General features: G+C 39.1%; 1 protein-coding gene across 2 annotated transcripts in view; it reads left to right on the top strand.

Annotated features, from left to right (window-relative positions):
- LOC122811267 (inositol polyphosphate-5-phosphatase A-like) overlaps window positions 1-14789 on the top strand; it is a 1048439-nt gene that overhangs the window by 173768 nt on the left and 859882 nt on the right. The gene's annotated exons all lie outside the window — the stretch shown is intronic.

Here is a 14789-nt window from a genome sequence, read left to right as displayed (position 1 = left end):
GAGTGATCGATTGGTATTCACCTCATCCGACACTCATAAATATGTAGATAAAGTAGTGCAGGTATAACGGCTTCCGATATAAGCAAATAAATGCAATACATGTCCAATGGACAAACAAACTACACTTCCAACTTTGAAAAATAAAGCCTCGGTTGGTATTCACCTCCTCCAAGACAGCTGGTATTCACCTCTTCAAATAATGGAGAATATAAATGGAAAGTGAGTGCTCAAACTAAATACTGAACCCATTTGCAGTAAACGCCACCAGCAGAATAACCGGAAAAGAAACAGCAACAAAAATCCTGCATGGAAGGCAGGTGCAAAGGCTCAAAAGTCAAACTAATCCACAAGAAATCGCCAGTACCCACTGGAATGGATTCAATATAGACTTTATTAAGTCAACCCACAGTCAACAGACCGGTTTCAGCCCACAGGCCTTTCTCAATGTATATTATTAACTGCAGTGAACCACAATATATACAAAACACAAACCAATTAACATAATTGATTATATACTCAATTCACAAATGATCATTCAGACCAGGTGGGAATAATCCACCCAGTCTCACAAGCCATGATTTCTCCTTCTTGATTAGAATATTATGCCTACCTGGTTTAAAGCATCTATTGCCCACAATTTTGGCAATAATGATAAAATTAAAACTGCCTGAAGTATGAACAATCCTGTGTTTATATAATGCATATGTAGAATACTTGTTTTTAATATTATTAAGATGTTCAGAAATCCGAACCCTAATAGATCTTGATGTTTGGCCAATATAAAAAGCCGAACAACTGCATACTGCAAGATAGATAGATGACCCAGTCACTACTACAATTGGAAAGAGTGTTTATAGAAAAAACCCTGAGACATTGTGGTAAAAGCTTTTGTGCTCTACTGTTATTATAAAAAAAAACAGTTGCTTAACAACAGTCTTTCTAAACGTGCATGTTATCAAGGTAATCCGTAATTTTCTGCTTACCATTCTGCAATTGATCCTCTTCTTATTCTGTAAGATTACCCCTATTCTGCAATACGTTAACATTTGTCAGCCCCTCTAAATAATTCTTGTTACTTCTTAACCATTAATCCCTTTCTTTTATTTCCACCCTATTTTTAAACTCTACCTTAATTTTATTCCAATCCCTACCTTTATTTTCAGAAGAAATTTCTATCCTCTCTAATAACTCCTGAATAATCTCCACTACCTATTCCTTAAATTCCTATCTTTTCCACAGTTAGGTGGGAAAATGCCACTGTCTCATTTTATTTCATTAACCTGTGTTTTTATTTTAGTTATTATTGGTGCATGATCTGAAATAGTTATTGGGTGCATATCAAGACCTTCAATTAAATGCACGTGTTCCTGTGAACTATAAATTCTGTCTACCCTAGCCTAGTTTTTATTATATCTTGGGAAATTGTAAATTTACTCTGAACTCCTATTACTGAATTTACATCTTCCATGCCAAATATTTTCAAAAATGTCTTCAAAAATCTACCCTCGTTTGTTATACTTTCTCTTCTGGGCCCTCCAGATACATCTTCACTGTTGCAAATCACATTCCATTCCCCACCTATAAATAATAGTCCTTGCTGAAAACTGATTATTTCTCCCAGAATTTTCTTAAGCTCCATTATAGCAGTTTTAGGTGGAATATAAATACACACCAGTGTAATCTTCTTCCTTGCCAGTAGCCCCTTGGCACTACAAATCTGTCCTTATCTTTATCCTCCTTTATCAGTATTGGAGCTCCTCTTGCAGTTAATATAAGTACTTCTCTTTCCCTTTGTCCCAGGTATTCCACTGAATAACCATCATGCAAACCTTTCTTTATCAAATTCACATGTTTATTTCTTTCTAAATGTATTTCCTGTACCACAGCTATTTGCACTCTACATTGTTTAATAAAGTTAACCACGGTTTCTTTTTTTGTGTTCATCTGTGAAACCATTGACTTTTAAAGCAATTACAGAAAGCATTATTGCATTACAAAGTTATTATTCCACCTTTTATGTATAATACCATTTTGTTAAATGTCTAGATCCAGCTTTTGTGTTACATGCACACACTGTTTGACAGGTTAAACTTTTTATACACTTGTTTCTTGTCATATCCATTTGAATCTTTGTCACATCTTCCAAAACTTTTTGTTTTATTGAAAGCACTCAAAGAGAAAAACAAACACCCCCCATACCTCCTAAAACATATTAACTTAGTAATACTACCATACAAAACTATGTACATCTTCAAGTACTGAAGTTTTACCCTAAGTCACAAACTGACAGCCACACTCATAGACCTGAGTTAACCTAAACAAAAGGTTAAACATGCTAAGGTGCATGGTGCAGCCTGTACTTCTAATACGTGCTAATTGTTTTTGTCTTTTCTTTATAGCTGTCCCAGCTGGGAAAACAAATGAATGCTTTCAGAGAAGATCATGTCCTAGACAATTTCTCTTCTCATTTTTTTCCCTTCAGCCAATCACTCTCCACCAGCCTGTATCCATTTTCTCTATCAGATTGTCTCCATGGAGACATGAGAACTAGGCAGACAGTTTCTCTTTATCAGATTGTTTCCATGGAAACATGAAGACCAGTTGTAGAATTGCTACTGGGCATAGAAGTTTCTGCTAGAAAAAAGCCACATAATATTTAATATTATTTTTCATTTACTTGCTTACTCTTAAAACTTGTTGCCAAGTCAGTCTAAGGTCCTTAATCCAGTCATTTCCCTAAGCAAGAATGAGGAAAAAGCACATTCATTTTTATTTTGTCATGCTCTTTTAACCATGCTTTTTTCATTGCATTCCTTGCATTTCTTAAAACTGAACAAGAAGAAAAAGAGACGGGAGAAATAAAAGGAAAAAAAACAGCAGCACCCATTTACAATCTCCATTACACTTAAAAATAACTGAGAAAACTTTACTTTATAGCATGCAAAGAAAATACACCAGAAAAAGTAGTGCTAAGAAAAAAATGTCTTTACTTACAGTTAACTTTCTCCCTCCTCTTTCCCTCCCCAAAGCATTTTCTGAACATTAATGGCATGAAATAGGGCATATGCTTTAAAGTCCACAAGTCCAACAAATTCTGAAAAAGTCCAATATTTCCAGATTTTCTTGTTCTGTCATATTTCACACGTATAATTATCGAATTGTAATCCGACGTTAAGTTACTGGTTTTATTACTGTTCATCTCCAGCTCCCAAATCCTGTCACTGCTTCATTTCCAATGTACTCTCAGTTCTTCTAGTCATCTCTCATGCTTCCTTCCTTCATTCCAACATTTTCCATTGAAACACTGGAAAAAGTTTCACAAGTACATTCTCTCTGTGGTCTTTATTACCAGAAGAACAAGAAGCAGAATCTCTTTCTGTTTCACAGCTCACATTTTGTTGGAGAATCATTTGTATTTCTTCCTTAGCATGTACGTCATCATAAAATGATTTTGTCCTTCCAGGGAAGAATACTTTGAAGACAACTGGGTACAGCAGTTTTTTGAATCTCACACCTATGTCTTGACATTCCCTGAATAGTAGAATAAATTTGCTTCTCTTCTGCCTGGTGTACAATCAGGGCCGGCCTTAGCTGAAATGGCGCCCTAGGCGAAGTATTGGTCTGGCACCCCCTTACGCCCTACCCACAACATACTCACAAAACAACCCTATTTGAGCCACACCCACAGGTAACTCACTCCCCAAGAAAGCCACTCCAGTAATTTCCTTAAATCATTTAAATGGATAAGAAAAATATACCTTGTAATGTAGTTAAACTGCAACTACCTTTGTGTACTTATTTCCTACTTTAAATACCAGAACTGGATCATAGTCAAATAGGGCCCTAGCAGGGTAATAAATTGCCACCCCCCCCGAGCAACCCCTCTTGCAGCAACCTCCACCCTCCAACAGCAGCCCCCTCCCCCAGCCATTCCAGTGTTCCATTACTTAGCTATTTCTCACCAGTTACCAGACATATTGTTCAAATCTATCAGTATGCATACTGTTTTCTTATTTACTTCCACAATGTTTACAGATAATGAAATAAAGTAACATAAACACAGATAGCCATTTGCTAAACAAACAATACAGTCTCACAATGAATATAGACTTAGAATGAGCAGTAAACTTCTCTGCCCTTGAAACTCATACTCATTGAAACAGCAAAACTCACATTCATTAAAACAGCGTGAAAACCCAGATTCATAGAAAATGCATCTGGCCAATGGAGGATCAAGTTTACCTTTGGGCTGTTTTCAAAACAAACAGTTGCACACATTTTTTAGGGCCATGCATACACATATTTGTTTTTTGATTCATCTTCCTGTATTAAATTATATTCCTTGTATAATACAGCACCACTTGTTAGAATGGGTTTTAAATTTGTAGTTTTAAACATTCTTTTAATAAGCAATGAAACAAAATGTATGAACCAATTAACTACCCATTTCAGAAAATTTCAACCATAAAAGGCCACTCAAGACTTCTGTAATTATAATCCACCAATATCACTCGATACACACAATCTCTGCAGAGGTAAAACCATCTGAATAATTCTACATTAAAGAAATCTGTAACTAATAAAGAGGTTGCCACTGACAAACAACTTTACATTTTAATGTTTTATCTATAAATTCAGTGCTTGCTGCCCTTTTGCATATTTGTCTGCTGTTGCTGCCATCACTATATCCTTTTTCCTACCCACACCACCCTCATGCTACTTGCCCTCTATTTTTCTTATAAAAGGGCACCTGTCCCACAATAAAATACATCTCTTCCCCTACTGCATATCACTCTTTCCTTCTCATTGTCCTTCTGTATGTTCCTCTGCTTACTCTTTCCTGCTTTCTACAGTCCTGTTCACCCAATTCCTTTCCATTTTTAATGCAAACATAGCACAGAGTTTGCTGTTTAGACATTGTTTGGGGTCTCAGCTGTGTCTGGAATGGTATGACAATGTATGTATGGAACTGCATCATTGTGAATGTGCTGTATGTCCACTAATGAGCCTAAGTCATGTGACCTGTTACAGTACTACCCAAGTCTTTACAGTATTCATACTACCTCTGCAAGTGAATTGCTTACTAATGTAGCTCTAGCACTGACTTGTCTACTATTACAGGCTTAATCACTTGTGGGCCACTCTCTTCAGTTTTAAACATATTATTTTTTGTTAAGCAGATGTGCTATCATTTTTTTCTGAATTCTGGTCATAAAATAAATTTCATGTAATCCTTCTTCCTAGAGTGAAATTCATTGTTTTCATAGCCAGATCTAAATAGAAATAAGTGCCTCAGTGCCATAAAAAGAAAGTGTAAAGTGCACATACAATAATGTAGTCTGTATAAGGACAAAATAAAAAATGTGATCCTTAATCTGAACTGTACTGACAATATGCAGTTTTAAATTATATCCTGAGTTGTACACATCAAAGAATTCTGAAGGGTGGGGTAAAGGTGTGGATTTTTCAAGTGCAAGATACTAGGCACTGGGCAGAACAGTCACTCCTTGAAACTCAAAAGTATTTCTGATTATCATTTAAGTGGCTTGGAGCACTAGCTTAACAATACGTTTTTACATATGTAACGTATATATTTAATAGTTCTGTGCTTAACCTAAAGACCTTTTATCCCTCAGCTGAGTTATGGGGATGCTTTTTTTGTCAGTCTGGGATGGTAAAACCAAAATAGGGTGTCACTCGCCTTCTTTGCTATAGCTGTACCAAAAGACATGCATGAAGCACATAAATGTGGTCTACTACAACATTAAGCTATGGAGCAGGCACAATGCTATAGTGAGTGCTGTATAACAAACATAAAATGTCTCACAAGATTTGTCTGACTAGAAGGCACTACTGTTTTCTAAAAATAAAAAAGAGGTAAATATGCAATTGTGCAGTGCATAAACTAATACAATAGTTAAACAACTCTAAAAACTTGCAGTTACAGATTTTGATCTGAGTTGTCAGCAAAAGTAAGCAAAAAGAAAGCAGATTCTTTCACTTCTAAAATATGGAACTATAAATCAGGTGCTACAGCTATAAAGGAGCTTTAAAATTAACACTATATCCACACAATTCAAAGAGTTCAAGAAAGCCTCCTTTATTTAACTATATGACGGCAAAAGTAATAGCGAAGTATTCTGACCTTAAAGTAGCAGGCTGCCAAAGCTGGCCACAGAAAAGAAAGAAGAAGAAAGGGGAATGACATAACCACTACCCCATTACATCCGGTCAGAAACATGCCTTAAGTTCTTTTATATCCTCAGCCATAAACTGGCAGCTGTTCTACATGCTGTATGTTTATATGGCTTCATCTGGAAGTTATCGAAGGACTCTCAAATCCAGGGCCAGGCATCAAGAAAACAAACAATAGGAAACAATATAGATGGCTAGGAAACAATTCTCATTAAATCAGCACACAAAAACTCACCTAGACAACTTTTACCTGAAGAGTAGAAACAGATTACCCTCATCATCACCTTCAGAGCAATTCCTTTTGAACTCATGCCTAAATATCTGCCCCGTCTCTTAGCCAAGCAAACCTTCTAACAGCCACATGGCATGCCCATCAGATGAGACTCTGACATTACCATGTTAACTTGAGGATCACCTTCATCTTTGTAAAACACGCAAAGACCGGAAAAGCTCGAGAGAGATTTTAAAATATCTCCTGATTTTTTTCTAGACATCGCTAAACAATAAATGTTCACAATCCTGATGCCAGCCTCTTCCATCTCCACAGGTCAAAGCAAAAAGCAAAGACACAAGCACATGGTTCCCACAAATTAACACAGACATACACACATACTCTCAACAGTTTACATGTTATTTATCTATAGTCTCTTCAATAGATAATTTCTTTGCTAAGCTACTATGTCTTACTAAGTCAAACACTATGCTAATGGCTAGAAGTAAATGCTGTAAAAGTGTAGATCTATACCTCTATCACAGAAAAAAATAGTAATAGCTTTGCTACATTCTAAATATTAAGTTTGCAAATAAGAAAAATATTGTAAATCTGTTAAATTGAAAATGCAATGAAATGCAATCAAAGGTACAAAAACACTATAAAAAATGTTAAGGCAGAACTACAATCTAAGAAATAGTTAAGCATGCAATGCTAAGTAATCATCAAGAAGAGGTACAATGATGAATCTCACTGAACAAAGTTGAAGTCCTATAGATAAATAAAAAAAAATGCTCTGTGTACATTTCTATATGTCTATGATTTTGCATACCTATTAGCTAAAGAGCTTAAAAGTTCATAATTATATCTAGCATTGATTAATGCTTAGGAGGGGGTTGCTTACAAATAACATCTACACTGTACTGATGATGATAAGTGAGGCTCTGAATACAGGGGAGTCTACTTGTTTCTTTTTTTAAATAATTTTATTGGAATTGTATATACAACAGGCAATTTAACATAAAAGATAACTATTTGCACAAGTCACTCCATCAATTCTTGCTAAATATTTTACTAAAATTCATTAAACAGATAAAAACTTGTCATAGAACATAGATAAATATTTCTGTATAAATTAGTTCGATTTTTTTCAGTAATTATACCCTCCTGTTATTTTGTTTGGTTTTATCTTAATAGTAGACATGTCGGTGGTGGTGCTGCAATAACGTTGTCACCTCACAGCAAGATGTTGTTCTGTGTAGAGACATGCATGAAAAAATCTTCTGCCAATCATTAAAGATACAGCATACTCTCTCACACAAAACACACACACACACACACACACACACACACACACACACACACACACACACACACACACACACACACACACTCATAGTAACAGAACGGCTAATTTAAATTGCATACAAACAAATATACACATAGACACACTTTCCCTCACATACAGAAATGAACAGACTAACACTTACCTTATATTGAATCTGAATGGCTGACTGAACTAACTTTTTACTTGCTGAAGCCAGCCTCCTGGCCAACCTGAAGGAGACAAGGCACTGAGAAGATTGCAATTTAAATAAATAAATAGATACATGTGTACAATGAGTAATCATTCTCTACAAACACTCTGCTGTCTCCCACTTTTAGTACTTTGTCCTTCTGCCACAATGTTGCCAAAATTAACTCCATCTGCTGGTAGGATTCTGCCTTTACTATTAAAGGTCTAGGTTGCTTTCTCATAGTCAGGTTTGAAGTATACACATGAAATGACCTTTCATCTAACAACTCTTGTTGTCCAGTACCAGTCCAGCTGCTTATTTGTGCCTTTATAAAATTAATACTGTCTGTTCCTTCCAGCTTCTCCGGTATAGCTGAAAATCTCAGGTTTTCCCTACATGTTCTGTCCTCTAACTCTTATATTTTGAAACATCTCTTTCTGAGCAGTCTCATATTCAGCCAGCCTTTTCTTCATTTTGACCTCTGATTTTTGCAGCTTTCTCACCTCATCTGAATAATTGTTGAAAGCTTCTTCCCGTTTTTCCAGCCTTTTGTTGTTTGTGTTGATGTACTATCGGTGTTTCATTTATTTTAACCAGGTCTGTGTGGAGTTGTCTTATATCTTCCTGTAGGTTACTGAAACTCATGTCTAGAGGTTGCATTGCTTTTTGCTGAACAGCTACAGAACTTTCCCCAGTCAGTGTTTCTTCCTCACTTTTTGTAGCTGTTTTTTTTCCAGGTCCTCTGTATTTCTTTTTTCCTGGAATCCAGGCAGTACACCTACTAGCCAATTACCCATAAGCACAAGTCTACTGGCCTTCTCTGCTGAGTTTCTGTATTCACAATGGGAGAGCTAGAATTAAGCTGTTACTGCAGCCATCTTGGATGTCCCAGTAATACAGTGTTATTGGTGTAAATTAATTTGTTATATTTTAGATTATTATATTGTTTACAAAAGCAAATTAAAATAAGCGGCCTAATAAAAATCTCCCTTTTTTGTATGCCCTAATTGGCAAAGCTAATGGTGTCACTTGTGTCACTGCAAGCAATGACAGCTAGCTCCCCCTCCCCTCAGATACCATAGTTTTACGGGTGATCTGTCTTGCAGTTATGACACATGTTCATCACTGGGGATGTATCTAAATCACATACAGAAACCCCTCCTTCCCTATCTCTCAGAGTGAGTGAGGAAGCAAAGCCACCTAATGAAAATATTTAAAGAATGCCTCTTTACAAAGAGACATTTCTCTGTACCCATCTTTGTATAGCAGCTGCTACCTAATAAATTAAAAGCAAACCTTTCTTTGCCCTTGTGAACCATTCACAACATCCAATAGGAAGGCAGCAATGTCTTTATGTTCAGTCATATGAAAAGTTTTGTATGGGTCTTTAAGTAGATCTATTCTTACTTTGTCATCATCGTATGAATAGCACAATAGATCTAGCAACAAGATTTTCGCAGTGGTGGATGAACGATGCCTCCTTGAAGCTGTATTGGAAACTACCTAGTAGTTTACTGGATTTAGGTAACACCTTCATTGTTTATAAACATGGGATAATAGGGCAAGTAGACTTGTAATTATTAACTTTTGTTCACCTGGCCATGTACCTTTTAAACTGGAACCAGGATAGTTATATTCCTTTCTTCTGGAACTTGTTTTGTTAAAACAAAACAGCTGAATAATTGTCAAACCAGGTAATTTAAGGATAATTATAGAAACATAAGTCTGCATCATCCAATGTTTCCCATTGTTTAGAGGAACTATCTGGTGCCCAAAGCAAAAGCAGTTCGCAAGTGCCGGTTGGCCGACTCTTGAGATTTTCAAATCCGAATTTCAGAACTGAAGTCTTCATTAAAGCTAAGTACCCCGTTGGGGAAACCCTTTTTCTTGCTCCAGACCGATGTCAGAAAAAGTTAACAATTGTATTTCTTGTGGGAAGCAAATACCTCATAAGGATTTTCACTCTTACTGTATTCCTTGCCTAGGCCCTGATCACAACGTTGCTAGCTGTCAGTTTTGTGCTAGATTTAACCAACGCACTATCAAGCGTCGGTTCGATTTTGCATTTCATTACTTTTGCCGAAGATTTAATTATATTATGCTATTGGACCAGCCGACAACTGGAGTTTACAAAAAACGCAAGGACAAGGAAAAGGATAGGCATCCGAGGTCCAAAACCGACGACAAAGCCTCTGCTACGCCAGTCGCCGGTTCTCAGTGAGGTGCTTTCGCAGCCCCTGGCGCCCACTACCTCAGAGCCACAGGCCGCTTCCAACTCCCACGTGGAGCTGACTGGGCCTCTGGAAATGCAAGGTATTGGACACTCGGAAATCATTCCCTCAGATGGTTCCAGAGCCGCTGTGCAGGCATCGGCTTCTGAGGATGTCTTCAGACCTACACAACTGTATATTAAGCCATCTTCAGCTTCAAAGACTAAAGCAGCTCTAAAGACAAAGAAACAAGTACAACATTCTCCTTCTCAGACTTCCATGCCTAAAAAACAGAAGCTCAAAATGGCCGAAGACCTAATTAGTTTGATCAGGGGCTCCCATCCCCCTCCTGATAAGAGGCCTAGGCAAGAGACAGAGTATTATTCTTCTGATCAGGTTTCTATTTCCTCTGATTCCTCTTCTGAACAGGATTACTCCATGCTTCCCTATGAGGATTCTGATGCTGAAGAATCCATTCCTTCAGCCTCTCCTCCTGAGGTTTATTATTTTGGGGAAACCCTGCATACCATGAGGGAGCATTTCCACTGGGAGAACCAAGATTATTCTGAATCTAAGAAAAGGCTCAGAGACTTTCTGCTACTTCCTCAGCACAGACCCCTTGCTATTCCACCTGTTCTGGACATTGTAGATGATGTATTTTCAGAGTCCGGCCTGTCCCTTGACTCTTTACCCCCTGCACCTGCTAAGCCAGACAGATACTACAGGGTCCTGGATTCTCATAAATTCCTATATAAAAACCCCACTGCTGACCCAGAAACTATATCTCAGGGTCCCAAAGGGGTTAAAGCTTCCACTGCAAAAACCCTGTCCCCGCTGATAGGGATTCTAGGGCTCTAGACAGATGGGGGTAAAAAGTCTACACTTCTGCTACCCTGGCTGTAAGGGCTTTAAATTGCCAGTTTCATATGCTTAAATATCAGCAATATTTAATGTCACTGCTTAAACAGAAAATGTTGACAAATACTGAATGTTCAGAGAACAAGGAATTGCAGGATTTATTGCATGCAGCTGAACAAGTGGGAAAGCATACTTTGCAATGTGGTTATGATTCACCGGAGGCCTCTTGCAGGGCCGCTGTTACTGCCTGATCATGTTAAAGCAAAATTATTAGATGCACCATTACAGCATGATACTTTGTTTGGTACCAAAGCAGAAGAGGTGTTGAAAAAAATGGAGGATAAAGCAAAATCCATGCAAACAGTCAAGGATTTCTTACAGGTACAGCCACCCAGGTTTAGCAGGAACTGGCCCTCTAAAAATTGGTCCTTTCCAGTGTCAGACAGACCACAAAGAGGCAGATACAGGTGTCCCAGAGGCAGATCTCAGCCCCAAGGCTCATACAGGCCTAAACAGTGGGGTGCTTCTACCTCCAAAAGCGGAGAAGACAAATCACAACCTTACAGGAAACAGTCCCAATGACTTTCCTCTACCAGATCCAAGCATTTTTCTTTTGGCAGCCCCCTTAGGAGGAAAACTAGCACTTTTTTCATCAAATTGGCAAATGGTTACCCAAGACAAATGGGTCCTGAGCATAGTGTCCCAAGGCTACAGGTTCCATTTTCACACCCTATCAAGGTCAAAAGGTATGCCAGACCTGCCACACAATCAATGGGCAGAGGCACAAAAACAAATTACAGCCCTCATGGACATGAGGGCCATTCAGCAAGTACCACAACAAGAGCAGGGGCAAGGATTTTACTTGAGACTCTTTCTAGTTCCCAGAAAGGACAAAACCTGGAGACCAATACTGGACCTGTCTATACTAAATACGTTTCTGGAAGTTCCAAAATTCAAAATGTTGACTCTACAGCAGCTACTGCCCATGCTGGGCAAGAAGGCCTGGCTCATAACTCTGTCAGCCAGTCCCTACCCAAACTGCAAAAAAACACACAAGAAGCTTTTCTCTCTGTCTAAACATGGTTCATCCAAAATCAAAATTTACCTCTCAACCCAAAACAAAACCCACCAACCCCTTCCAACCCACCAAAACAACCACCAAACATACTCCACAGCAACATCAACATTAACATCACACCCAACTGATCACACAATAACTTTGGACCTAAAAGAGGCATACCTACATGTCCCAATCAGACAATCTTGCAGAAGATACCTCAGATTCATAGCTGGCTCAATGCACTACCAATTCTCTGCACTGCCCTTTGCCTGGCACCAGCAATTGCATTTTGCAGACAAAAAGGAATTCAAATATATCCCTGTTTGAACGACTGCCTAATTCAAGCAGAGAACAAGGACATTCTTCTGAAGCATCTGGCATTTGTAAAAAGATTATTTATTGGCCTAGGGTACACAGTAAACGAAAAGAAATCAAAACTAGTGCCCTCTCAAGAGATAATATTCCTGGGTGCAAGCTTAAACACAACTGCCCAGATGGCTTATCTCACGCCAGACAAACAAAAGCAACTGACCACTTACTTCAAGAAATTGGCAACAAGAACCCACTTATTTGCAAGGAAACTCCTGCAGGCCTTGGGTTTCATGACATCTTGCATTCTACTAATTCCATATGCCAGACTGCATATGAGGAAACTGTAATGGTATCTAAAAAGTGTTTGGACTCAGCATTGCCACAGCCTGGAGACCGTAATTGCACTCATTCCCTGCCTGCAACAGGAGTTTTGATGGTGGAGAGAAGCCTGTCACCACAACAAGGGTCTGCCATTCAGATTACCCACAGCCAGACAGACACTGAAAACGGATGCATCAGACTATGCCTGGGGGGCCCATATGGCAGGAAAATCTATTCAGGGCACATGGCCTGCAAACCAGATGCATCTTCACATCAATCAAAAATAGATGCTAGCTGTTCAAAATGCCCTGACAGCTTTCAAGGACCTGCTTCATCCAGGACAGCTACTGATAAAGACAGACAACACTACGGTCATGTGGTACATAAACAAGCAGGGAGGTACACATTCCTACTCCCTCTGCAGACAAACAATGACCTTATGGGACACAGCATTGGCTTTTCAAGTTCACCTGCAAGCACAATTCCTGCCAGGAAAAACAAATACTCTGGCAGACGAACTAAGCAGAAACCTCATGGATCTCCACGAATGGAAACTGGATCCACAAGTCTTCAGCATGGTAACAAGGAAATGGGGATGCCCAGACATAGATCTATTTGCCTCCCCTCACAACTGCCAATTGCAGAGATTTTGCACAAGGAATGATCACAAGCAAGCATGGAAAGTGGACGCCCTATCCTTCAGCTAGAAAAATCTAACGGTATATGCTTTTCCCCCACTGCCTCTCCTTCCCAGGGTACTCCTAAAGGTCAGACAAGAGAAGCCAGAAATGATACTGATTTCACCAGACTGGCCACGCCAGCACTGGTACCCAATCCTAAAGAGCTTGTCTCAAGGTCCAGCATGGATATTGCCTCAAACTTCTCACTTACTGACCCAACAAAACAATCAGATCCTGCACAGACAACTCATGACCTTAAATCTGGCAGCATGGCAGATAATGTAGCCATTCAGAACACTCCTCTTTCAAAAGCTGTTATGGATGTTATCTTGGAGGCCAGGAGGCCCAGTACCAGAAAATCTTATGCAGAAAAATGGAAGAGATTCTGTGCTTGGAACCAGGAACAAGGCAGTGACTTGTTTGTACCAAATATCACTCAGATTTTACAATACCTAACTGAGATGCTGAATAAAGGCCTTTCATTCTCATCAATTAAAATTCATGCCTCTGCCATTTCAGCCCATTACAATACGGAACCACCTCTCTTTTCTCATCCTTTAATAAGGCAGTACCTCAGAGGAGCCAAAAACATTAGGCCTCCAAGGAGAGCACCAATTCCGGCCTGGGACCTCAATTATGTTTTGGGAAAACTCACACTGCCTCCTTTTGAGCCAGCATCAACAGCAGATATAAAATTCATATCCTGGAAAACAGCTCTGCTTCTAGCAATAACCTCTGCAAGGTGAGTCTCGGAGTTACAAGCACTCATGGCTGTGGAACCTTTCATCATTTTTCATCCAGACAGGGTTTCCCTGAGGACAAACCCTACATTTATGCCTAAGGTGGTGTCCAATGTGGCCCTTAACCAAACCATTCACTTGCCTACCTTTTATACAAATCCACAGAACAAGGGTGAGAAAATTCTGCATTCTTTGGACATACACAGGCAGTTACGCTTCTACTTGGACAGAACAAGCACTTTCAGAAAGACTGAGCAACTTTTAGTGTCATACGCTGCAGGATCACAAGGAAAGGCTATCTCAAAACAGACTATTTTTGAATGGATAGGCCTTTGCATCTGTTTCTGCTATTTTCAACATGGCAAATCAGTGCCTAAGGGCATTAGGCCTCATTCCACCAGAGCAGCAGCCACTTCAGCAGCCTTCCTCAGAGGAGCACCAACCAAAGATATCTTAGAGGCTGCAACTTGGAGTTCAGTGCACACCTTCACAAAGCACTACCACTTACCTCTTTACTCTAAGTCCAGAGCAGGCCTTGCCACTGCAGTTCTGCAGGGCCTCGTAGCCTCTCCTAACCCTATTTAGCCCAGCCACCCTTCCTCAGCTTTGGGAATCAACCCAAGAGTAATGGCTGCAACAGTGAAACACGATGAACATAGTACAGTTATGTACCTACCATAAATGT

This window comes from Protopterus annectens, chromosome 9.part0 (assembly GCF_019279795.1).
Source record: "Protopterus annectens isolate FY-2018-M chromosome 9.part0, PAN1.0, whole genome shotgun sequence".
Taxonomy (NCBI): domain Eukaryota; kingdom Metazoa; phylum Chordata; order Ceratodontiformes; family Protopteridae; genus Protopterus; species Protopterus annectens.
This window is presented reverse-complemented; position numbering and strand designations above follow the sequence as displayed.